At 39.0% G+C, this 25966-nt stretch overlaps 2 long non-coding RNA genes and 20 other non-coding genes across 22 annotated transcripts; 20 read left to right on the forward strand and 2 right to left on the reverse strand.

Annotated features, from left to right (window-relative positions):
- The first annotated feature begins 293 nt into the window (after positions 1-293).
- trnal-uag lies at positions 294-375 on the forward strand. Its single transcript has one exon. It is a non-coding gene; the product is annotated as a tRNA-Leu (tRNA).
- Positions 376-1111: 736 nt separating this feature from the next.
- trnal-uag lies at positions 1112-1193 on the forward strand. The gene has a single exon. It is a non-coding gene; the product is annotated as a tRNA-Leu (tRNA).
- A 735-nt stretch (positions 1194-1928) lies between these two features.
- On the forward strand, positions 1929-2010 carry trnal-uag. The gene has a single exon. It is a non-coding gene; the product is annotated as a tRNA-Leu (tRNA).
- A 736-nt stretch (positions 2011-2746) lies between these two features.
- Positions 2747-2828, forward strand: trnal-uag. The gene has a single exon. It is a non-coding gene; the product is annotated as a tRNA-Leu (tRNA).
- Positions 2829-3562: 734 nt separating this feature from the next.
- trnal-uag lies at positions 3563-3644 on the forward strand. Its single transcript has one exon. It is a non-coding gene; the product is annotated as a tRNA-Leu (tRNA).
- A 735-nt stretch (positions 3645-4379) lies between these two features.
- On the forward strand, positions 4380-4461 carry trnal-uag. The gene has a single exon. It is a non-coding gene; the product is annotated as a tRNA-Leu (tRNA).
- Positions 4462-5195: 734 nt separating this feature from the next.
- Positions 5196-5277, forward strand: trnal-aag. Its single transcript has one exon. It is a non-coding gene; the product is annotated as a tRNA-Leu (tRNA).
- A 1526-nt stretch (positions 5278-6803) lies between these two features.
- On the forward strand, positions 6804-6885 carry trnal-aag. The gene has a single exon. It is a non-coding gene; the product is annotated as a tRNA-Leu (tRNA).
- A 1595-nt stretch (positions 6886-8480) lies between these two features.
- trnal-aag lies at positions 8481-8562 on the forward strand. The gene has a single exon. It is a non-coding gene; the product is annotated as a tRNA-Leu (tRNA).
- An 832-nt stretch (positions 8563-9394) lies between these two features.
- LOC124026278 lies at positions 9395-12442 on the reverse strand. The gene is made up of 3 exons (XR_006837276.1): positions 12413-12442; positions 10901-10961; positions 9395-9455 (listed from the first exon to the last, which is right to left on the reverse strand). It is a non-coding gene; the product is annotated as an uncharacterized LOC124026278 (long non-coding RNA).
- On the forward strand, positions 10238-10309 carry trnaf-gaa. The gene has a single exon. It is a non-coding gene; the product is annotated as a tRNA-Phe (tRNA).
- On the forward strand, positions 11747-11819 carry trnaf-gaa. The gene has a single exon. It is a non-coding gene; the product is annotated as a tRNA-Phe (tRNA).
- Positions 12443-13258: 816 nt separating the features above from the next.
- Positions 13259-13331, forward strand: trnaf-gaa. The gene has a single exon. It is a non-coding gene; the product is annotated as a tRNA-Phe (tRNA).
- Positions 13332-14769: 1438 nt separating this feature from the next.
- trnaf-gaa lies at positions 14770-14842 on the forward strand. The gene has a single exon. It is a non-coding gene; the product is annotated as a tRNA-Phe (tRNA).
- A 1439-nt stretch (positions 14843-16281) lies between these two features.
- trnaf-gaa lies at positions 16282-16354 on the forward strand. The gene has a single exon. It is a non-coding gene; the product is annotated as a tRNA-Phe (tRNA).
- A 1439-nt stretch (positions 16355-17793) lies between these two features.
- trnaf-gaa lies at positions 17794-17866 on the forward strand. The gene has a single exon. It is a non-coding gene; the product is annotated as a tRNA-Phe (tRNA).
- Positions 17867-18359: 493 nt separating this feature from the next.
- Positions 18360-21525, reverse strand: LOC124026277. Its single transcript, XR_006837275.1, has 3 exons — positions 21480-21525; positions 19969-20030; positions 18360-18521 (listed from the first exon to the last, which is right to left on the reverse strand). It is a non-coding gene; the product is annotated as an uncharacterized LOC124026277 (long non-coding RNA).
- trnaf-gaa lies at positions 19304-19376 on the forward strand. Its single transcript has one exon. It is a non-coding gene; the product is annotated as a tRNA-Phe (tRNA).
- Positions 20814-20886, forward strand: trnaf-gaa. Its single transcript has one exon. It is a non-coding gene; the product is annotated as a tRNA-Phe (tRNA).
- An 801-nt stretch (positions 21526-22326) lies between the features above and the next one.
- Positions 22327-22398, forward strand: trnaf-gaa. Its single transcript has one exon. It is a non-coding gene; the product is annotated as a tRNA-Phe (tRNA).
- A 1439-nt stretch (positions 22399-23837) lies between these two features.
- Positions 23838-23910, forward strand: trnaf-gaa. Its single transcript has one exon. It is a non-coding gene; the product is annotated as a tRNA-Phe (tRNA).
- A 1438-nt stretch (positions 23911-25348) lies between these two features.
- On the forward strand, positions 25349-25421 carry trnaf-gaa. The gene has a single exon. It is a non-coding gene; the product is annotated as a tRNA-Phe (tRNA).
- The last annotated feature ends 545 nt before the right edge of the window (positions 25422-25966 follow it).

The raw sequence follows: 25966 nt of genomic DNA on the forward strand, positions 1-25966 counted from the left end.
GCCTTTACCCTAATTCCCACGTCTGTTATTGCAATTATCTGCCGTGTTTTTCTAATTCAATCTGCTTCAGACATAAAATCAGAAACTAATTCTAAGTTTATACGATGGAAGAAAGAGCAACATCAGATAAATTAAGATTTTTAAAAAGAGAATCAAAAAAAGATGAAGGACGCAAGAGCAACATGAGATACATAAAGATTTTAAAGAAGAAAATGAAAAAGAAGACTAAAATACAAGGGAGTGCAGACGCTCTAGGTAACTGATGAGAAAGTGTGAAAATCTTGCCAGAGCTGGGTAGTGTGGCCGAGCGGTCTAAGGCGCTGGATTTAGGCTCCAGTCTCTAAGGAGGCGTGGGTTCAAATCCCACCACTGCCATCTTTATTGAGTTTGTTTGCGCAAGCTATCACATGTTCTGCTTTATTTCAGGGTTTTTACTTTCATGTCGCCCATGCAAGGGAGAAAAGAAGCAATGTTGTGTGTCACGGATGGGGTTCCAACTCAATAGTGTAGTCCATCGCCTTAACCAACCAGCCACCAAGTCCTGTGCCCCTGCGGTGTCAGTTGCACCTCCTACCGGTGGTTGTTCACGTCAAATCCTTGATTGGAAAAAAGGAAAGTTGTGATGGTCTGTGCGACGACCAAGCAGTCCATTTTAACAGTGGGTACTGTGGCCGAGCTGTCCAGAGAACTGGATTTAAGGACCCAGTCTTCCGGAGGTGTTGGTTCAAAGTCCACCGCTGCAACTTTTTCTCAACAGAAAACTGTAATGTAATTTCAAACAAGGCCACCAAGGACACCGGACAAATAAAGGGAATCCAGCCTTTACCCTAATTCCCACGTCTGTTATTGCAATTATCTGCCGTGTTTTTCTAATTCAATCTGCTTCAGACATAAAATCAGAAACTAATTCTAAGTTTATACGATGGAAGAAAGAGCAACATCAGATAAATTAAGATTTTTAAAAAGAGAATCAAAAAAAGATGAAGGACGCAAGAGCAACATGAGATACATAAAGATTTTAAAGAAGAAAATGAAAAAGAAGACTAAAATACAAGGGAGTGCAGACGCTCTAGGTAACTGATGAGAAAGTGTGAAAATCTTGCCAGAGCTGGGTAGTGTGGCCGAGCGGTCTAAGGCGCTGGATTTAGGCTCCAGTCTCTAAGGAGGCGTGGGTTCAAATCCCACCACTGCCATCTTTATTGAGTTTGTTTGCGCAAGCTATCACATGTTCTGCTTTATTTCAGGGTTTTTACTTTCATGTCGCCCATGCAAGGGAGAAAAGAAGCAATGTTGTGTGTCACGGATGGGGTTCCAACTCAATAGTGTAGTCCATCGCCTTAACCAACCAGCCACCAAGTCCTGTGCCCCGCGGTGTCAGTTGCACCTCCTACCGGTGGTTGTTCACGTCAAATCCTTGATTGGAAAAATGGAAAGTTGTGATGGTCTGTGCGACGACCAAGCAGTCCATTTTAACAGTGGGTACTGTGGCCGAGCTGTCCAGAGAACTGGATTTAAGGACCCAGTCTTCCGGAGGTGTTGGTTCAAAGTCCACCGCTGCAACTTTTTCTCAACAGAAAACTGTAATGTAATTTCAAACAAGGCCACCAAGGACACCGGACAAATAAAGGGAATCCAGCCTTTACCCTAATTCCCACGTCTGTTATTGCAATTATCTGCCGTGTTTTTCTAATTCAATCTGCTTCAGACATAAAATCAGAAACTAATTCTAAGTTTATACGATGGAAGAATGAGCAACATCAGATAAATTAAGATTTTTAAAAAGAGAATCAAAAAAAGATGAAGGACGCAAGAGCAACATGAGATACATAAAGATTTTAAAGAAGAAAATGAAAAAGAAGACTAAAATACAAGGGAGTACAGACGCTCTAGGTAACTGATGAGAAAGTGTGAAAATCTTGCCAGAGCTGGGTAGTGTGGCCGAGCGGTCTAAGGCGCTGGATTTAGGCTCCAGTCTCTAAGGAGGCGTGGGTTCAAATCCCACCACTGCCATCTTTATTGAGTTTGTTTGCGCAAGCTATCACATGTTCTGCTTTATTTCAGGGTTTTTACTTTCATGTCGCCCATGCAAGGGAGAAAAGAAGCAATGTTGTGTGTCACGGATGGGGTTCCAACTCAATAGTGTAGTCCATTGCCTTAACCAACCAGCCACCAAGTCCTGTGCCCCTGCGGTGGCAGTTGCACATCCTACCGGTGGTTGTTCACATCAAATCCTTGATTGGAAAAAGGAAAGTTGTGATGGTCTGTGCGACGACCAAGCAGTCCATTTTAACAGTGGGTACTGTGGCCGAGCTGTCCAGAGAACTGGATTTAAGGACCCAGTCTTCCGGAGGTGTTGGTCAAAAAGTCCACCGCTGCAACTTTTTCTCAACAGAAAACTGTAATGTAATTTCAAACAAGGCCACCAAGGACACCGGACAAATAAAGGGAATCCAGCCTTTACCCTAATTCCCACGTCTGTTATTGCAATTATCTGCCGTGTTTTTCTAATTCAATCTGCTTCAGACATAAAATCAGAAACTAATTCTAAGTTTATACGATGGAAGAATGAGCAACATCAGATAAATTAAGATTTTTAAAAAGAGAATCAAAAAAAGATGAAGGACGCAAGAGCAACATGAGATACATAAAGATTTTAAAGAAGAAAATGAAAAAGAAGACTAAAATACAAGGGAGTACAGACGCTCTAGGTAACTGATGAGAAAGTGTGAAAATCTTGCCAGAGCTGGGTAGTGTGGCCGAGCGGTCTAAGGCGCTGGATTTAGGCTCCAGTCTCTAAGGAGGCGTGGGTTCAAATCCCACCACTGCCATCTTTATTGAGTTTGTTTGCGCAAGCTATCACATGTTCTGCTTTATTTCAGGGTTTTTACTTTCATGTCGCCCATGCAAGGGAGAAAAGAAGCAATGTTGTGTGTCACGGATGGGGTTCCAACTCAATAGTGTAGTCCATTGCCTTAACCAACCAGCCACCAAGTCCTGTGCCCCTGCGGTGGCAGTTGCACATCCTGCCGGTGGTTGTTCACATCAAATCCTTGATTGGAAAAAAGGAAAGTTGTGATGGTCTGTGCGACGACCAAGCAGTCCATTTTAACAGTGGGTACTGTGGCCGAGCTGTCCAGAGAACTGGATTTAAGGACCCAGTCTTCGGAGGTGTTGGTTCAAAGTCCACCGCTGCAACTTTTTCTCAACAGAAAACTGTAATGTAATTTCAAACAAGGCCACCAAGGACACCGGACAAATAAAGGGAATCCAGCCTTTACCCTAATTCCCACGTCTGTTATTGCAATTATCTGCCGTGTTTTTCTAATTCAATCTGCTTCAGACATAAAATCAGAAACTAATTCTAAGTTTATACGATGGAAGAAAGAGCAACATCAGATAAATTAAGATTTTTAAAAAGAGAATCAAAAAAGATGAAGGACGCAAGAGCAACATGAGATACATAAAGATTTTAAAGAAGAAAATGAAAAAGAAGACTAAAATACAAGGGAGTGCAGACGCTCTAGGTAACTGATGAGAAAGTGTGAAAATCTTGCCAGAGCTGGGTAGTGTGGCCGAGCGGTCTAAGGCGCTGGATTTAGGCTCCAGTCTCTAAGGAGGCGTGGGTTCAAATCCCACCACTGCCATCTTTATTGAGTTTGTTTGCGCAAGCTATCACATGTTCTGCTTTATTTCAGGGTTTTTACTTTCATGTCGCCCATGCAAGGGAGAAAAGAAGCAATGTTGTGTGTCACGGATGGGGTTCCAACTCAATAGTGTAGTCCATTGCCTTAACCAACCAGCCACCAAGTCCTGTGCCCCTGCGGTGGCAGTTGCACCTCCTACCGGTGGTTGTTCACATCAAATCCTTGATTGGAAAAAGGAAAGTTGTGATGGTCTGTGCGACGACCAAGCAGTCCATTTTAACAGTGGGTACTGTGGCCGAGCTGTCCAGAGAACTGGATTTAAGGACCCAGTCTTCCGGAGGTGTTGGTTCAAAGTCCACCGCTGCAACTTTTTCTCAACAGAAAACTGTAATGTAATTTCAAACAAGGCCACCAAGGACACCGGACAAATAAAGGGAATCCAGCCTTTACCCTAATTCCCACGTCTGTTATTGCAATTATCTGCCGTGTTTTTCTAATTCAATCTGCTTCAGACATAAAATCAGAAACTAATTCTAAGTTTATACGATGGAAGAAAGAGCAACATCAGATAAATTAAGATTTTTAAAAAGAGAATCAAAAAAAGATGAAGGACGCAAGAGCAACATGAGATACATAAAGATTTTAAAGAAGAAAATGAAAAAGAAGACTAAAATACAAGGGAGTGCAGACGCTCTAGGTAACTGATGAGAAAGTGTGAAAATCTTGCCAGAGCTGGGTAGTGTGGCCGAGCGGTCTAAGGCGCTGGATTTAGGCTCCAGTCTCTAAGGAGGCGTGGGTTCAAATCCCACCACTGCCATCTTTATTGAGTTTGTTTGCGCAAGCTATCACATGTTCTGCTTTATTTCAGGGTTTTTACTTTCATGTCGCCCATGCAAGGGAGAAAAGAAGCAATGTTGTGTGTCACGGATGGGGTTCCAACTCAATAGTGTAGTCCATCGCCTTAACCAACCAGCCACCAAGTCCTGTGCCCCGCGGTGGCAGTTGCACCTCCTACCGGTGGTTGTTCACATCAAATCCTTGATTGGAAAAAGGAAAGTTGTGATGGTCTGTGCGACGACCAAGCAGTCCATTTTAACAGTGGGTACTGTGGCCGAGCTGTCCAGAGAACTGGATTTAAGGACCCAGTCTTCCGGAGGTGTTGGTTCAAAGTCCACCGCTGCAACTTTTTCTCAACAGAAAACTGTAATGTAATTTCAAACAAGGCCACCAAGGACACCGGACAAATAAAGGGAATCCAGCCTTTACCCTAATTCCCACGTCTGTTATTGCAATTATCTGCCGTGTTTTTCTAATTCAATCTGCTTCAGACATAAAATCAGAAACTAATTCTAAGTTTATACGATGGAAGAAAGAGCAACATCAGATAAATTAAGATTTTTAAAAAGAGAATCAAAAAAAGATGAAGGACGCAAGAGCAACATGAGATACATAAAGATTTTAAAGAAGAAAATGAAAAAGAAGACTAAAATACAAGGAAGTGCAGACGCTCTAGGTAACTGATGAGAAAGTGTGAATAATTTGCCAGAGCTGGGTAGTGTGGCCGAGCGGTCTAAGGCGCTGGATTAAGGCTCCAGTCTCTAAGGAGGCGTGGGTTCAAATCCCACCACTGCCATCTTTATTGAGTTTGTTTGCGCAAGCTATCACATGTTCTGCTTTATTTCAGGGTTTTTACTTTCATGTCGCACATGCAAGGGGAAAAAGAAGCAATGTTGTGTGTCATGGATGGGGTTCCAACTCAATAGTGTAGTCCATCGCCTTAACCAACCAGCCACCAAGTCCTGTGCCCCCGCGGTGGCAGTTGCACCTCCTACCGGTGGTTGTTCACATCAAATCCTTGATTGGAAAAAAGGAAAGTTGTGATGGTCTGTGCGACGACCAAGCAGTCCATTTTAACAGTGGGTACTGTGGCCGAGCTGTCCAGAGAACTGGATTTAAGGACCCAGTCTTCCGGAGGTGTCGGTTCAAAGTCCACCGCTGCAACTTTTTCTCAACAGAAAACTGTAATGTAATTTCAAACAAGGCCACCAAGGACACCGGACAAATAAAGGGAATCCAGCCTTTACCCTAATTCCCACGTCTGTTATTGCAATTATCTGCCGTGTTTTTCTAATTCAATCTGCTTCAGACATAAAATCAGAAACTAATTCTAAGTTTATACGATGGAAGAAAGAGCAATTTTTAAAAAGAGAATCAAAAAAGATGAAGGACGCAAGAGCAACATGAGATACATAAAGATTTTAAAGAAGAAAATGAAAAAGAAGACTAAAATACAAGGAAGTGCAGACGCTCTAGGTAACTGACGAGAAAGTGTCAAATATTTGCACAGAGCTGGGTAGTGTGGCCGAGCGAGTCTAAGGCGCTGGATTAAGGCTCAGTCTCTAAGGAGGCGTGGGTTCAAATCCCACCACTGTAATCATCTTTATTGACTTTGTTTGCGCAAGCTATCACATGTTCTGCTTTATTTCAGGGTTTTTACTTTCATGTCGCCCATGCAAGGATAAAAGAAGCAATGTTGTGTGTCACGGATGGGGTTCCAACTCAATAGTGTAGTCCATCGCCTTAACCAACCAGCCACCAAGTCCTGTGCCCAAAGGTGTCAGTTGCACCTCCTACCGGTGGTTGTTCACGTCAAATCCTTGATTGGAAAAATGGAAAAGAGTCTGAAGAGACCAAGCAGTCCATTTAACAGTGGGTACATAAAGGAGACTGTGGCCGAGCTGTCCAGAGAACTGGATTTAGGATCAGTTTCCCAGTCAAAGTCCACCGCTTAAATGTTTTTCTCAACAGAAAACTGTAATGTAATTTCAAACAAGGCCACCAAGGACACCGGACAAATAAAGTGGAATCCAGCCTTTACCTAATTCCCAGTCTGTTATTGCAATTATCTGCCGTGTTTTTCTAATTCAATCTGCTTCCCATAAAAGCAGAAACTAATTCTAAGTTTATACGATGGAAAAGAGCAACATCAGATAAATTAAGATTTTTAAAAGAGAATCAAAAATGATCTTTGTGACCAAGAGCAACATACGGGAGATACATAAAGATTTTAAAGAAGAAAATGAAAAGAAGACTAAAATACAAGGAAGTGCAGACCTCTAGGTAACTGACGAGAAAGTGTGAGGCAATTTGCCAGAGCTGGGTAGTGTGGCCGAGTGGTCTAAGGCGCTGGATTAAGGCTCCAGATCTAAGGAGGCGTGGGTTCAAATCCCACCACTAGCCATCTTTATTGAGCTTGTTTGCGAACAAGCTATCACATGTTCTGCTTTATTCAGTTTTTCTAATTCAAGCCTTGAATTTCAGGAGTTTTTACTTTCATGTGAGTGGACCAATTCCCATGTGATGTGGAGAAAAAACAATGTTGTCCACGGATGGGGTTCCAACTCAATAGTGTAGTCCAGCCTTAACCAACCAGCCACCAAGTCCTGTGCCCCTGCGGTGGCAGTTTCCTACCGGTGGTCCACAATCATCTCCTTGATTGGAAAAAGGACGTTGTGATGTCTGGTTACGACCAAGCAGTCCATTTTAAAGTGGGTACTGTGGCCGAGCTGTCCAGAGAACTGGAGTTTGGACCCAGTCTTTATGGGTTCAAAGTCCACCACTGCAAGTTTTTCTCAACAGAAACTGTAATGTAATTTCAAACAAGGCCACCAAGGTCGGACAAATGAAAGGGAATCCAGCCTTTACCCTAAATGAGTCTGCACAATTATCTGTGTTTTTCTAATTCAATCTGCTTCAGACATAAAAGCAGAAACTAATTGCCTAAGTTTAACCTGGAAGCCAGCAGAGCAACATCAGATCCAGTACCCATTTGCACAAGATGGGTCAAAAGAGGGTCTCAAGAGCTTTTGGATTACTATGATTTTTAGAAGAACAGCATTCTCACATAGGTATTCCTCTTGTCCAGGCAAACAGTGTGCAGATTGGTTGAGATTACATAAAGATTTTAAGCAAAGGAAAATGAAAAAGATGTGACTGGTACTTGACAGACGCTCTAGGTAACTTCAGAAAGTGTGAATAGTTTGCCAGGGCTGGGTAGTGTAGCTCAGCGGTCTAAGGTGCTGGAACAGGAACAAGTCTCTTGAAGCATGTGGGGGTTCAAATCCCACCACTGCCATCTTTATTGAGTTTGTTTGTCAAGCTAAATCACATGTTCTGCTTTATTTCAGGCATGCTCATGGGCGCCTGCAAGGGGAGAAGCAATGTTGTGTCACGGATGGGGTTCCAACTCAGTGCCTTAACCAACCAGCCAGGGTGCCCCAACACAGTTTAAATACCGGTGGTTGTTCACCTGGAAAAAAAAGATTGGTGAAGTTGACTGATGGTCTGTTTCCGTGACTTGCAGACCAAGCAGTCCATTTTAACAGTGGGTACTGTCGAGCTGTCCAGAGAACTGGATTTAAGTCTGACCCAGTCCTGGTCCGTGACTGGTTCAAAGTCCATTGCAACTTTTTCTCAACAGAAACTGTAATGTAATTTCAAACAAGGCCACCAAGGACACTGACAAATAAAGGGAATCCAGCCTTTACTCTAATACTGACGTCTGTTATTGCAATTATCTGGAGTGAATAGCTTTTTCTAATTCAATCTGTTGCCAGACATTGAAACTAATTTAAGTTTATACAGATGGAAGAAAGAGCAACATCAGATAAATTAAGATTTTTAAAAAGAGATGTTTTTAAAAAAGATGAAGGACGCAAGAGCAACATGAGATACATAAAGATTTTAAAGAAGAAAATGAAAAAGAAGACTAAAATACAAGGAAGTGCAGACGCTCTAGGTAACTGATGAGAAAGTGTGAATAATTTGCCAGAGCTGGGTAGTGTGGCCGAGCGGTCTAAGGCGCTGGATTAAGGCTCCAGTCTCTAAGGAGGCGTGGGTTCAAATCCCACCACTGCCATCTTTATTGAGTTTGTTTGCGCAAGCTATCACATGTTCTGCTTTATTTCAGGGTTTTTACTTTCATGTCGCCCATGCAAGGAGAAAAGAAGCAATGTTGTGTGTCACGGATGGGGTTCCAACTCAATAGTGTAGTCCATCGCCTTAACCAACCAGCCACCAAGTCCTGTGCCCCAGCGGTGGCAGTTGCACCTCCTACCGGTGGTTGTTCACATCAAATCCTTGATTGGAAAAATGGAAAGTTGTGATGGTCTGTGCGACGACCAAGCAGTCCATTTTAACAGTGGGTACTGTGGCCGAGCTGTCCAGAGAACTGGATTTAAGGACCCAGTCTTTCGGTTGGACAAAACCCTAAACTCTCCTCAACTCCTCCATCCTTTCTCCGTGACCCAACCTATACTCAGAGCATTTCATATTATTCTGTATGTATATCAAAGATACTCCATTTAAAATGATATGTTACATTTAATTTTGTATGTATTATTTAGGAATGTCCATCATCCATTTCATATGATATGAATTACAATTTGTATGATGTTAAGAATTTCCAAAACGTACAATACACTACAAATTGGCAAAATGTACAATATGTTAAGATTTTGCTAAACGTATGATATGCTACGAATTCCAATTTGTCTTTCACGTCTGACTCAATTTGTTTTAATGACATTACACATTTATTTTGGGATCCAACACTGTAAATGTAATTTTAACTTTTTCAATAGAAGGCGAGAGAGGACATAGAAGAGAGGACGCAGGCCTTGAGCAAATCTAATTGAGAAAAGGCCAACAGAGGAGCCTTCTCCCAGAGAGGAAGCACAAGAGTATCCTACCTGAGTCCTTCGCAGAAGAGTTTTGAGATCCGCTACACCCCTTTGAATCAGCTGTTTTTTACTGGGAGGAGAAAAGCATGCAAATATTTAAAAACAATATGCTACATATCCTTTTATCGATAAAATGTCTAGCACAACTAGCTACTGTACATGTATTTGTACTACTTTACACATTTAATTTGTGATTAATCCCTTGTAGCCTAAATGTCATTTGCATAAATGATGCTTGAGTGAAGGAGTCTCATTTCCTTCAAGCATATTTGTTTCCACATTTCCTGCTCTCTTGACAGATATTCGGAATAGTTTGTCACATTATCATCAAAATAATCTGTCAGCCCCAATATTTCCATACTAGGCTGAAATTATTGTGTGATTTTATATTAGGCCTTTGTTTTGTCACACCCAGCTAGCTAAAATGAGATACTTTGAAATTACTTCACCACCGCTTCAGCTAGCTAGCTGTTGATATTGAATACACATGCACTTACTTATGCTTGTGTGTGTTCTAATGTGCTCTAATCACATTTTGATCTATTAATGTCAGTCTTTGAATGCTCCATTGTATAAACTACACTGAATAATAATATAAACGCAACATACAACAATTTCAAAGATTTTACTGCGTTACAAAGGCTACATCCTCCAACTACTACCAGATAGCAGAGTGGCGCAGCGGAAGCGTGCTGGGCCCATAACCCAGAGGTCGATGGATCGAAACCATCCTCTGCTATGTTTTACATGTGGCCAAAGATTAATAGAAAATATCCTAAAGTCAACTAAATAAATCAGCCAGCTAACAAGACACTTTAGAAAAGAATGAGAGATAATATTTTTAACAGGGTGGCCGAAATAGCTCAGTTGGGAGAGCGTTAGACTGAAGATCTAAAGGTCCCTGGTTCGATCCCGGTTTCGGCAAGTGTTCATTTTGCGAGACTTCTAAATTTGGCCTGAAAATGGGGGGCAGCTGGTTGGAAACACAGGTTCAAAGGGAACATTTAGTTGGGAGATTATGGGTTGGACAAAACCCTAAACTCTCCTCAACTCCTCCATCCTTTCTCCGTGACCCAACCTATACTCAGAGCATTTCATATTATTCTGTATGTATATCAAAGATACTCCATTTAAAATGATATGTTACATTTAATTTTGTATGTATTATTTAGGAATGTCCATCATCCATTTCATATGATATGAATTACAATTTGTATGATGTTAAGAATTTCCAAAACGTACAATACACTACAAATTGGCAAAATGTACAATATGTTAAGATTTTGCTAAACGTATGATATGCTACGAATTCCAATTTGTCTTTCACGTCTGACTCAATTTGTTTTAATGACATTACACATTTATTTTGGGATCCAACACTGTAAATGTAATTTTAACTTTTTCAATAGAAGGCGAGAGAGGACATAGAAGAGAGGACGCAGGCCTTGAGCAAATCTAATTGAGAAAAGGCCAACAGAGGAGCCTTCCCAGAGAGGAAGCACAAGAGTATCCTACCTGAGTCCTTCGCAGAAGAGTTTTGAGATCCGCTACACCCCTTTGAATCAGCTGTTTTTTACTGGGAGGAGAAAAGCATGCAAATATTTAAAAACAATATGCTACATATCCTTTTATCGATAAAATGTCTAGCACAACTAGCTACTGTACATGTATTTGTACTACTTTACACATTTAATTTGTGATTAATCCCTTGTAGCCTAAATGTCATTTGCATAAATGATGCTTGAGTGAAGGAGTCTCATTTCCTTCAAGCATATTTGTTTCCACATTTCCTGCTCTCCTTGACAGATATTCGGAATAGTTTGTCACATTATCATCAAAATAATCTGTCAGCCCCAATATTTCCATACTAGGCTGAAATTATTGTGTGATTTTATATTAGGCCTTTGTTTTGTCACACCCAGCTAGCTAAAATGAGATACTTTGAAATTACTTCACCACCGCTTCAGCTAGCTAGCTGTTGATATTGAATACACATGCACTTACTTATGCTTGTGTGTGTTCTAATGTGCTCTAATCACATTTTGATCTATTAATGTCAGTCTTTGAATGCTCCATTGTATAAACTACACTGAATAATAATATAAACGCAACATACAACAATTTCAAAGATTTTACTGCGTTACAAAGGCTACATCCCCTCCAACTACTACCAGATAGCAGAGTGGCGCAGCGGAGGCGTGCTGGGCCCATAACCCAGAGGTCGATGGATCGAAACCATCCTCTGCTATGTTTTACATGTGGCCAAAGATTAATAGAAAATATCCTAAAGTCAACTAAATAAATCAGCCAGCTAACAAGACACTTTAGAAAAGAATGAGAGATAATATTTTTAACAGGGTGGCCGAAATAGCTCAGTTGGGAGAGCGTTAGACTGAAGATCTAAAGGTCCCTGGTTCGATCCCGGGTTTCGGCAAGTGTTCATTTTGCGAGACTTCTAAATTTGGCCTGAAAATGGGGGGCAGCTGGTTGGAAACACAGGTTCAAAGGGAACATTTAGTTGGGAGATTATGGGTTGGACAAAACCCTAAACTCTCCTCAACTCCTCCATCCTTTCTCCGTGACCCAACCTATACTCAGAGCATTTCATATTATTCTGTATGTATATCAAAGATACTCCATTTAAAATGATATGTTACATTTAATTTTGTATGTATTATTTAGGAATGTCCATCATCCATTTCATATGATATGAATTACAATTTGTATGATGTTAAGAATTTCCAAAACGTACAATACACTACAAATTGGCAAAATGTACAATATGTTAAGATTTTGCTAAACGTATGATATGCTACGAATTCCAATTTGTCTTTCACGTCTGACTCAATTTGTTTTAATGACATTACACATTTATTTTGGGATCCAACACTGTAAATGTAATTTTAACTTTTTCAATAGAAGGCGAGAGAGGACATAGAAGAGAGGACGCAGGCCTTGAGCAAATCTAATTGAGAAAAGGCCAACAGAGGAGCCTTCTCCCAGAGAGGAAGCACAAGAGTATCCTACCTGAGTCCTTCGCAGAAGAGTTTTGAGATCCGCTACACCCCTTTGAATCAGCTGTTTTTTACTGGGAGGAGAAAAGCATGCAAATATTTAAAAACAATATGCTACATATCCTTTTATCGATAAAATGTCTAGCACAACTAGCTACTGTACATGTATTTGTACTACTTTACACATTTAATTTGTGATTAATCCCTTGTAGCCTAAATGTCATTTGCATAAATGATGCTTGAGTGAAGGAGTCTCATTTCCTTCAAGCATATTTGTTTCCACATTTCCTGCTCTCCTTGACAGATATTCGGAATAGTTTGTCACATTATCATCAAAATAATCTGTCAGCCCCAATATTTCCATACTAGGCTGAAATTATTGTGTGATTTTATATTAGGCCTTTGTTTTGTCACACCCAGCTAGCTAAAATGAGATACTTTGAAATTACTTCACCACCGCTTCAGCTAGCTAGCTGTTGATATTGAATACACATGCACTTACTTATGCTTGTGTGTGTTCTAATGTGCTCTAATCACATTTTGATCTATTAATGTCAGTCTTTGAATGCTCCATTGTATAAACTACACTGAATAATAATATAAACGCAACATACAACAATTTCAAAGATTTTACTGCGTTACAAAGGCTACATCCCCTCCAACTACTACCAGATAGCAGAGTGGCGCAGCGGAAGCGTGCTGGGCCCATAACCCAGAGGTCGATGGATCGAAACCATCCTCTGCTATGTTTTACATGTGGCCAAAGATTAATAGAAAATATCCTAAAGTCAACTAAATAAATCAGCCAGCTAACAAGACACTTTAGAAAAGAATGAGAGATAATATTTTTAACAGGGTGGCCGAAATAGCTCAGTTGGGAGAGCGTTAGACTGAAGATCTAAAGGTCCCTGGTTCGATCCCGGGTTTCGGCAAGTGTTCATTTTGCGAGACTTCTAAATTTGGCCTGAAAATGGGGGGCAGCTGGTTGGAAACACAGGTTCAAAGGGAACATTTAGTTGGGAGATTATGGGTTGGACAAAACCCTAAACTCTCCTCAACTCCTCCATCCTTTCTCCGTGACCCAACCTATACTCAGAGCATTTCATATTATTCTGTATGTATATCAAAGATACTCCATTTAAAATGATATGTTACATTTAATTTTGTATGTATTATTTAGGAATGTCCATCATCCATTTCATATGATATGAATTACAATTTGTATGATGTTAAGAATTTCCAAAACGTACAATACACTACAAATTGGCAAAATGTACAATATGTTAAGATTTTGCTAAACGTATGATATGCTACGAATTCCAATTTGTCTTTCACGTCTGACTCAATTTGTTTTAATGACATTACACATTTATTTTGGGATCCAACACTGTAAATGTAATTTTAACTTTTTCAATAGAAGGCGAGAGAGGACATAGAAGAGAGGACGCAGGCCTTGAGCAAATCTAATTGAGAAAAGGCCAACAGAGGAGCCTTCTCCCAGAGAGGAAGCACAAGAGTATCCTACCTGAGTCCTTCGCAGAAGAGTTTTGAGATCCGCTACACCCCTTTGAATCAGCTGTTTTTTACTGGGAGGAGAAAAGCATGCAAATATTTAAAAACAATATGCTACATATCCTTTTATCGATAAAATGTCTAGCACAACTAGCTACTGTACATGTATTTGTACTACTTTACACATTTAATTTGTGATTAATCCCTTGTAGCCTAAATGTCATTTGCATAAATGATGCTTGAGTGAAGGAGTCTCATTTCCTTCAAGCATATTTGTTTCCACATTTCCTGCTCTCCTTGACAGATATTCGAATAGTTTGTCACATTATCATCAAAATAATCTGTCAGCCCCAATATTTCCATACTAGGCTGAAATTATTGTGTGATTTTATATTAGGCCTTTGTTTTGTCACACCCAGCTAGCTAAAATGAGATACTTTGAAATTACTTCACCACCGCTTCAGCTAGCTAGCTGTTGATATTGAATACACATGCACTTACTTATGCTTGTGTGTGTTCTAATGTGCTCTAATCACATTTTGATCTATTAATGTCAGTCTTTGAATGCTCCATTGTATAAACTACACTGAATAATAATATAAACGCAACATACAACAATTTCAAAGATTTTACTGCGTTACAAAGGCTACATCCCCTCCAACTACTACCAGATAGCAGAGTGGCGCAGCGGAAGCGTGCTGGGCCCATAACCCAGAGGTCGATGGATCGAAACCATCCTCTGCTATGTTTTACATGTGGCCAAAGATTAATAGAAAATATCCTAAAGTCAACTAAATAAATCAGCCAGCTAACAAGACACTTTAGAAAAGAATGAGAGATAATATTTTTAACAGGGTGGCCGAAATAGCTCAGTTGGGAGAGCGTTAGACTGAAGATCTAAAGGTCCCTGGTTCGATCCCGGGTTTCGGCAAGTGTTCATTTTGCGAGACTTCTAAATTTGGCCTGAAAATGGGGGGCAGCTGGTTGGAAACACAGGTTCAAAGGGAACATTTAGTTGGGAGATTATGGGTTGGACAAAACCCTAAACTCTCCTCAACTCCTCCATCCTTTCTCCGTGACCCAACCTATACTCAGAGCATTTCATATTATTCTGTATGTATATCAAAGATACTCCATTTAAAATGATATGTTACATTTAATTTTGTATGTATTATTTAGGAATGTCCATCATCCATTTCATATGATATGAATTACAATTTGTATGATGTTAAGAATTTCCAAAACGTACAATACACTACAAATTGGCAAAATGTACAATATGTTAAGATTTTGCTAAACGTATGATATGCTACGAATTCCAATTTGTCTTTCACGTCTGACTCAATTTGTTTTAATGACATTACACATTTATTTTGGGATCCAACACTGTAAATGTAATTTTAACTTTTTCAATAGAAGGCGAGAGAGGACATAGAAGAGAGGACGCAGGCCTTGAGCAAATCTAATTGAGAAAAGGCCAACAGAGGAGCCTTCTCCCAGAGAGGAAGCACAAGAGTATCCTACCTGAGTCCTTCGCAGAAGAGTTTTGAGATCCGCTACACCCCTTTGAATCAGCTGTTTTTTACTGGGAGGAGAAAAGCATGCAAATATTTAAAAACAATATGCTACATATCCTTTTATCGATAAAATGTCTAGCACAACTAGCTACTGTACATGTATTTGTACTACTTTACACATTTAATTTGTGATTAATCCCTTGTAGCCTAAATGTCATTTGCATAAATGATGCTTGAGTGAAGGAGTCTCATTTCCTTCAAGCATATTTGTTTCCACATTTCCTGCTCTCCTTGACAGATATTCGGAATAGTTTGTCACATTATCATCAAAATAATCTGTCAGCCCCAATATTTCCATACTAGGCTGAAATTATTGTGTGATTTTATATTAGGCCTTTGTTTTGTCACACCCAGCTAGCTAAAATGAGATACTTTGAAATTACTTCACCACCGCTTCAGCTAGCTAGCTGTTGATATTGAATACACATGCACTTACTTATGCTTGTGTGTGTTCTAATGTGCTCTAATCACATTTTGATCTATTAATGTCAGTCTTTGAATGCTCCATTGTATAAACTACACTGAATAATAATATAAACGCAACATACAACAATTTCAAAGATTTTACTGCGTTACAAAGGCTACATCCCCTCCAACTACTACCAGATAGCAGAGTGGCGCAGCGGAAGCGTGCTGGGCCCATAACCCAGAGGTCGATGGATCGAAACCATCCTCTGCTATGTTTTACATGTGGCCAAAGATTAATAGAAAATATCCTAAAGTCAACTAAATAAATCAGCCAGCTAACAAGACACTTTAGAAAAGAATGAGAGATAATATTTTTAACAGGGTGGCCGAAATAGCTCAGTTGGGAGAGCGTTAGACTGAAGATCTAAAGGTCCCTGGTTCGATCCCGGGTTTCGGCAAGTGTTCATTTTGCGAGACTTCTAAATTTGGCCTGAAAATGGGGGGCAGCTGGTTGGAAACACAGGTTCAAAGGGAACATTTAGTTGGGAGATTATGGGTTGGACAAAACCCTAAACTCTCCTCAACTCCTCCATCCTTTCTCCGTGACCCAACCTATACTCAGAGCATTTCATATTATTCTGTATGTATATCAAAGATACTCCATTTAAAATGATATGTTACATTTAATTTTGTATGTATTATTTAGGAATGTCCATCATCCATTTCATATGATATGAATTACAATTTGTATGATGTTAAGAATTTCCAAAACGTACAATACACTACAAATTGGCAAAATGTACAATATGTTAAGATTTTGCTAAACGTATGATATGCTACGAATTCCAATTTGTCTTTCACGTCTGACTCAATTTGTTTTAATGACATTACACATTTATTTTGGGATCCAACACTGTAAATGTAATTTTAACTTTTTCAATAGAAGGCGAGAGAGGACATAGAAGAGAGGACGCAGGCCTTGAGCAAATCTAATTGAGAAAAGGCCAACAGAGGAGCCTTCTCCCAGAGAGGAAGCACAAGAGTATCCTACCTGAGTCCTTCGCAGAAGAGTTTTGAGATCCGCTACACCCCCTTTGAATCAGCTGTTTTTTACTGGGAGGAGAAAAGCATGCAAATATTTAAAAACAATATGCTACATATCCTTTTATCGATAAAATGTCTAGCACAACTAGCTACTGTACATGTATTTGTACTACTTTACACATTTAATTTGTGATTAATCCCTTGTAGCCTAAATGTCATTTGCATAAATGATGCTTGAGTGAAGGAGTCTCATTTCCTTCAAGCATATTTGTTTCCACATTTCCTGCTCTCCTTGACAGATATTCGGAATAGTTTGTCACATTATCATCAAAATAATCTGTCAGCCCCAATATTTCCATACTAGGCTGAAATTATTGTGTGATTTTATATTAGGCCTTTGTTTTGTCACACCCAGCTAGCTAAAATGAGATACTTTGAAATTACTTCACCACCGCTTCAGCTAGCTAGCTGTTGATATTGAATACACATGCACTTACTTATGCTTGTGTGTGTTCTAATGTGCTCTAATCACATTTTGATCTATTAATGTCAGTCTTTGAATGCTCCATTGTATAAACTACACTGAATAATAATATAAACGCAACATACAACAATTTCAAAGATTTTACTGCGTTACAAAGGCTACATCCCTCCAACTACTACCAGATAGCAGAGTGGCGCAGCGGAAGCGTGCTGGGCCCATAACCCAGAGGTCGATGGATCGAAACCATCCTCTGCTATGTTTTACATGTGGCCAAAGATTAATAGAAAATATCCTAAAGTCAACTAAATAAATCAGCCAGCTAACAAGACACTTTAGAAAAGAATGAGAGATAATATTTTTAACAGGGTGGCCGAAATAGCTCAGTTGGGAGAGCGTTAGACTGAAGATCTAAAGGTCCCTGGTTCGATCCCGGGTTTCGGCAAGTGTTCATTTTGCGAGACTTCTAAATTTGGCCTGAAAATGGGGGGCAGCTGGTTGGAAACACAGGTTCAAAGGGAACATTTAGTTGGGAGATTATGGGTTGGACAAAACCCTAAACTCTCCTCAACTCCTCCATCCTTTCTCCGTGACCCAACCTATACTCAGAGCATTTCATATTATTCTGTATGTATATCAAAGATACTCCATTTAAAATGATATGTTACATTTAATTTTGTATGTATTATTTAGGAATGTCCATCATCCATTTCATATGATATGAATTACAATTTGTATGATGTTAAGAATTTCCAAAACGTACAATACACTACAAATTGGCAAAATGTACAATATGTTAAGATTTTGCTAAACGTATGATATGCTACGAATTCCAATTTGTCTTTCACGTCTGACTCAATTTGTTTTAATGACATTACACATTTATTTTGGGATCCAACACTGTAAATGTAATTTTAACTTTTTCAATAGAAGGCGAGAGAGGACATAGAAGAGAGGACGCAGGCCTTGAGCAAATCTAATTGAGAAAAGGCCAACAGAGGAGCCTTCTCCCAGAGAGGAAGCACAAGAGTATCCTACCTGAGTCCTTCGCAGAAGAGTTTTGAGATCCGCTACACCCCCTTTGAATCAGCTGTTTTTTACTGGGAGGAGAAAAGCATGCAAATATTTAAAAACAATATGCTACATATCCTTTTATCGATAAAATGTCTAGCACAACTAGCTACTGTACATGTATTTGTACTACTTTACACATTTAATTTGTGATTAATCCCTTGTAGCCTAAATGTCATTTGCATAAATGATGCTTGAGTGAAGGAGTCTCATTTCCTTCAAGCATATTTGTTTCCACATTTCCTGCTCTCCTTGACAGATATTCGGAATAGTTTGTCACATTATCATCAAAATAATCTGTCAGCCCCAATATTTCCATACTAGGCTGAAATTATTGTGTGATTTTATATTAGGCCTTTGTTTTGTCACACCCAGCTAGTAAAATGAGATACTTTGAAATTACTTCACCACCGCTTCAGCTAGCTAGCTGTTGATATTGAATACACATGCACTTACTTATGCTTGTGTGTGTTCTAATGTGCTCTAATCACATTTTGATCTATTAATGTCAGTCTTTGAATGCTCCATTGTATAAACTACACTGAATAATAATATAAACGCAACATACAACAATTTCAAAGATTTTACTGCGTTACAAAGGCTACATCCTCCAACTACTACCAGATAGCAGAGTGGCGCAGCGGAAGCGTGCTGGGCCCATAACCCAGAGGTCGATGGATCGAAACCATCCTCTGCTATGTTTTACATGTGGCCAAAGATTAATAGAAAATATCCTAAAGTCAACTAAATAAATCAGCCAGCTAACAAGACACTTTAGAAAAGAATGAGAGATAATATTTTTAACAGGGTGGCCGAAATAGCTCAGTTGGGAGAGCGTTAGACTGAAGATCTAAAGGTCCCTGGTTCGATCCCGGGTTTCGGCAAGTGTTCATTTTGCGAGACTTCTAAATTTGGCCTGAAAATGGGGGGCAGCTGGTTGGAAACACAGGTTCAAAGGGAACATTTAGTTGGGAGATTATGGGTTGGACAAAACCCTAAACTCTCCTCAACTCCTCCATCCTTTCTCCGTGACCCAACCTATACTCAGAGCATTTCATATTATTCTGTATGTATATCAAAGATACTCCATTTAAAATGATATGTTACATTTAATTTTGTATGTATTATTTAGGAATGTCCATCATCCATTTCATATGATATGAATTACAATTTGTATGATGTTAAGAATTTCCAAAACGTACAATACACTACAAATTGGCAAAATGTACAATATGTTAAGATTTTGCTAAACGTATGATATGCTACGAATTCCAATTTGTCTTTCACGTCTGACTCAATTTGTTTTAATGACATTACACATTTATTTTGGGATCCAACACTGTAAATGTAATTTTAACTTTTTCAATAGAAGGCGAGAGAGACATAGAAGAGAGGACGCAGGCCTTGAGCAAATCTAATTGAGAAAAGGCCAACAGAGGAGCCTTCTCCCAGAGAGGAAGCACAAGAGTATCCTACCTGAGTCCTTCGCAGAAGAGTTTTGAGATCCGCTACACCCCCTTTGAATCAGCTGTTTTTTACTGGGAGGAGAAAAGCATGCAAATATTTAAAAACAATATGCTACATATCCTTTTATCGATAAAATGTCTAGCACAACTAGCTACTGTACATGTATTTGTACTACTTTACACATTTAATTTGTGATTAATCCCTTGTAGCCTAAATGTCATTTGCATAAATGATGCTTGAGTGAAGGAGTCTCATTTCCTTCAAGCATATTTGTTTCCACATTTCCTGCTCTCCTTGACAGATATTCGGAATAGTTTGTCACATTATCATCAAAATAATCTGTCAGCCCCAATATTTCCATACTAGGCTGAAATTATTGTGTGATTTTATATTAGGCCTTTGTTTTGTCACACCCAGCTAGCTAAAATGAGATACTTTGAAATTACTTCACCACCGCTTCAGCTAGCTAGCTGTTGATATTGAATACACATGCACTTACTTATGCTTGTGTGTGTTCTAATGTGCTCTAATCACATTTTGATCTATTAATGTCAGTCTTTGAATGCTCCATTGTATAAACTACACTGAATAATAATATAAACGCAACATACAACAATTTCAAAGATTTTACTGCGTTACAAAGGCTACATCCTCCAACTACTACCAGATAGCAGAGTGGCGCAGCGGAAGCGTGCTGGGCCCATAACCCAGAGGTCGATGGATCGAAACCATCCTCTGCTATGTTTTACATGTGGCCAAAGATTAATAGAAAATATCCTAAAGTCAACTAAATAAATCAGCCAGCTAACAAGACACTTTAGAAAAGAATGAGAGATAATATTTTTAACAGGGTGGCCGAAATAGCTCAGTTGGGAGAGCGTTAGACTGAAGATCTAAAGGTCCCTGGTTCGATCCCGGGTTTCGGCAAGTGTTCATTTTGCGAGACTTCTAAATTTGGCCTGAAAATGGGGGGCAGCTGGTTGGAAACACAGGTTCAAAGGGAACATTTAGTTGGGAGATTATGGGTTGGACAAAACCCTAAACTCTCCTCAACTCCTCCATCCTTTCTCCGTGACCCAACCTATACTCAGAGCATTTCATATTATTCTGTATGTATATCAAAGATACTCCATTTAAAATGATATGTTACATTTAATTTTGTATGTATTATTTAGGAATGTCCATCATCCATTTCATATGATATGAATTACAATTTGTATGATGTTAAGAATTTCCAAAACGTACAATACACTACAAATTGGCAAAATGTACAATATGTTAAGATTTTGCTAAACGTATGATATGCTACGAATTCCAATTTGTCTTTCACGTCTGACTCAATTTGTTTTAATGACATTACACATTTATTTTGGGATCCAACACTGTAAATGTAATTTTAACTTTTTCAATAGAAGGCGAGAGAGGACATAGAAGAGAGGACGCAGGCCTTGAGCAAATCTAATTGAGAAAAGGCCAACAGAGGAGCCTTCTCCCAGAGAGGAAGCACAAGAGTATCCTACCTGAGTCCTTCGCAGAAGAGTTTTGAGATCCGCTACACCCCCTTTGAATCAGCTGTTTTTTACTGGGAGGAGAAAAGCATGCAAATATTTAAAAACAATATGCTACATATCCTTTTATCGATAAAATGTCTAGCACAACTAGCTACTGTACATGTATTTGTACTACTTTACACATTTAATTTGTGATTAATCCCTTGTAGCCTAAATGTCATTTGCATAAATGATGCTTGAGTGAAGGAGTCTCATTTCCTTCAAGCATATTTGTTTCCACATTTCCTGCTCTCCTTGACAGATATTCGGAATAGTTTGTCACATTATCATCAAAATAATCTGTCAGCCCCAATATTTCCATACTAGGCTGAAATTATTGTGTGATTTTATATTAGGCCTTTGTTTTGTCACACCCAGCTAGCTAAAATGAGATACTTTGAAATTACTTCACCACCGCTTCAGCTAGCTAGCTGTTGATATTGAATACACATGCACTTACTTATGCTTGTGTGTGTTCTAATGTGCTCTAATCACATTTTGATCTATTAATGTCAGTCTTTGAATGCTCCATTGTATAAACTACACTGAATAATAATATAAACGCAACATACAACAATTTCAAAGATTTTACTGCGTTACAAAGGCTACATCCCCTCCAACTACTACCAGATAGCAGAGTGGCGCAGCGGAAGCGTGCTGGGCCCATAACCCAGAGGTCGATGGATCGAAACCATCCTCTGCTATGTTTTACATGTGGCCAAAGATTAATAGAAAATATCCTAAAGTCAACTAAATAAATCAGCCAGCTAACAAGACACTTTAGAAAAGAATGAGAGATAATATTTTTAACAGGGTGGCCGAAATAGCTCAGTTGGGAGAGCGTTAGACTGAAGATCTAAAGGTCCCTGGTTCGATCCCGGGTTTGGCAAGTGTTCATTTTGCGAGACTTCTAAATTTGGCCTGAAAATGGGGGGCAGCTGGTTGGAAACACAGGTTCAAAGGGAACATTTAGTTGGGAGATTATGGGTTGGACAAAACCCTAAACTCTCCTCAACTCCTCCATCCTTTCTCCGTGACCCAACCTATACTCAGAGCATTTCATATTATTCTGTATGTATATCAAAGATACTCCATTTAAAATGATATGTTACATTTAATTTTGTATGTATTATTTAGGAATGTCCATCATCCATTTCATATGATATGAATTACAATTTGTATGATGTTAAGAATTTCCAAAACGTACAATACACTACAAATTGGCAAAATGTACAATATGTTAAGATTTTGCTAAACGTATGATATGCTACGAATTCCAATTTGTCTTTCACGTCTGACTCAATTTGTTTTAATGACATTACACATTTATTTTGGGATCCAACACTGTAAATGTAATTTTAACTTTTTCAATAGAAGGCGAGAGAGGACATAGAAGAGAGGACGCAGGCCTTGAGCAAATCTAATTGAGAAAAGGCCAACAGAGGAGCCTTCTCCCAGAGAGGAAGCACAAGAGTATCCTACCTGAGTCCTTCGCAGAAGAGTTTTGAGATCCGCTACACCCCTTTGAATCAGCTGTTTTTTACTGGGAGGAGAAAAGCATGCAAATATTTAAAAACAATATGCTACATATCCTTTTATCGATAAAATGTCTAGCACAACTAGCTACTGTACATGTATTTGTACTACTTTACACATTTAATTTGTGATTAATCCCTTGTAGCCTAAATGTCATTTGCATAAATGATGCTTGAGTGAAGGAGTCTCATTTCCTTCAAGCATATTTGTTTCCACATTTCCTGCTCTCCTTGACAGATATTCGGAATAGTTTGTCACATTATCATCAAAATAATCTGTCAGCCCCAATATTTCCATACTAGGCTGAAATTATTGTGTGATTTTATATTAGGCCTTTGTTTTGTCACACCCAGCTAGCTAAAATGAGATACTTTGAAATTACTTCACCACCGCTTCAGCTAGCTAGCTGTTGATATTGAATACACATGCACTTACTTATGCTTGTGTGTGTTCTAATGTGCTCTAATCACATTTTGATCTATTAATGTCAGTCTTTGAATGCTCCATTGTATAAACTACACTGAATAATAATATAAACGCAACATACAACAATTTCAAAGATTTTACTGCGTTACAAAGGCTACATCCCCTCCAACTACTACCAGATAGCAGAGTGGCGCAGCGGAAGCGTGCTGGGCCCATAACCCAGAGGTCGATGGATCGAAACCATCCTCTGCTATGTTTTACATGTGGCCAAAGATTAATAGAAAATATCCTAAAGTCAACTAAATAAATCAGCCAGCTAACAAGACACTTTAGAAAAGAATGAGAGATAATATTTTTAACAGGGTGGCCGAAATAGCTCAGTTGGGAGAGCGTTAGACTGAAGATCTAAAGGTCCCTGGTTCGATCCCGGGTTTCGGCAAGTGTTCATTTTGCGAGACTTCTAAATTTGGCCTGAAAATGGGGGGCAGCTGGTTGGAAACACAGGTTCAAAGGGAACATTTAGTTGGGAGATTATGGGTTGGACAAAACCCTAAACTCTCCTCAACTCCTCCATCCTTTCTCCGTGACCCAACCTATACTCAGAGCATTTCATATTATTCTGTATGTATATCAAAGATACTCCATTTAAAATGATATGTTACATTTAATTTTGTATGTATTATTTAGGAATGTCCATCATCCATTTCATATGATATGAATTACAATTTGTATGATGTTAAGAATTTCCAAAACGTACAATACACTACAAATTGGCAAAATGTACAATATGTTAAGATTTTGCTAAACGTATGATATGCTACGAATTCCAATTTGTCTTTCACGTCTGACTCAATTTGTTTTAATGACATTACACATTTATTTTGGGATCCAACACTGTAAATGTAATTTTAACTTTTTCAATAGAAGGCGAGAGAGGACATAGAAGAGAGGACGCAGGCCTTGAGCAAATCTAATTGAGAAAAGGCCAACAGAGGAGCCTTCTCCCAGAGAGGAAGCACAAGAGTATCCTACCTGAGTCCTTCGCAGAAGAGTTTTGAGATCCGCTACACCCCCTTTGAATCAGCTGTTTTTTACTGGGAGGAGAAAAGCATGCAAATATTTAAAAACAATATGCTACATATCCTTTTATCGATAAAATGTCTAGCACAACTAGCTACTGTACATGTATTTGTACTACTTTACACATTTAATTTGTGATTAATCCCTTGTAGCCTAAATGTCATTTGCATAAATGATGCTTGAGTGAAGGAGTCTCATTTCCTTCAAGCATATTTGTTTCCACATTTCCTGCTCTCCTTGACAGATATTCGGAATAGTTTGTCACATTATCATCAAAATAATCTGTCAGCCCCAATATTTCCATACTAGGCTGAAATTATTGTGTGATTTTATATTAGGCCTTTGTTTTGTCACACCCAGCTAGCTAAAATGAGATACTTTGAAATTACTTCACCACCGCTTCAGCTAGCTAGCTGTTGATATTGAATACACATGCACTTACTTATGCTTGTGTGTGTTCTAATGTGCTCTAATCACATTTTGATCTATTAATGTCAGTCTTTGAATGCTCCATTGTATAAACTACACTGAATAATAATATAAACGCAACATACAACAATTTCAAAGATTTTACTGTGTTACAAAGGCTACATCCCCTCCAACTACTACCAGATAGCAGAGTGGCGCAGCGAGCGTGCTGGGCCCATAACCCAGAGGTCGATGGATCGAAACCATCCTCTGCTATGTTTTACATGTGGCCAAAGATTAATAGAAAATATCCTAAAGTCAACTAAATAAATCAGCCAGCTAACAAGACACTTTAGAAAAGAATGAGAGATAATATTTTTAACAGGGTGGCTGAAATAGCTCAGTTGGGAGAGCGTTAGACTGAAGATCTAAAGGTCCCTGGTTTGATCCCGGGTTTCGGCAAGTGTTCATTTTGCGAGACTTCTAAATTTGGCCTGAAAATGGGGGGCAGCTGGTTGGAAACACAGGTTCAAAGGGAACATTTAGTTGGGAGATTATGGGTTGGACAAAACCCTAAACTCTCCTCAACTCCTCCATCCTTTCTCCGTGACCCAACCTATACTCAGAGCATTTCATATTATTCTGTATGTATATCAAAGATACTCCATTTAAAATGATATGTTACATTTAATTTTGTATGTATTATTTAGGAATGTCCATCATCCATTTCATATGATATGAATTACAATTTGTATGATGTTAAGAATTTCCAAAACGTACAATACACTACAAATTGGCAAAATGTACAATATGTTAAGATTTTGCTAAACGTATGATATGCTACGAATTCCAATTTGTCTTTCACGTCTGACTCAATTTGTTTTAATGACATTACACATTTATTTTGGGATCCAACACTGTAAATGTAATTTTAACTTTTTCAATAGAAGGGAGAGAGGACATAGAAGAGAAGGGCGCAGGCCTTGAGCAAATCTAATTGAGAAAAG

Source organism: Oncorhynchus gorbuscha, unplaced genomic scaffold, assembly GCF_021184085.1.
Source record: "Oncorhynchus gorbuscha isolate QuinsamMale2020 ecotype Even-year unplaced genomic scaffold, OgorEven_v1.0 Un_scaffold_2686, whole genome shotgun sequence".
NCBI lineage: Eukaryota > Metazoa > Chordata > Actinopteri > Salmoniformes > Salmonidae > Oncorhynchus > Oncorhynchus gorbuscha.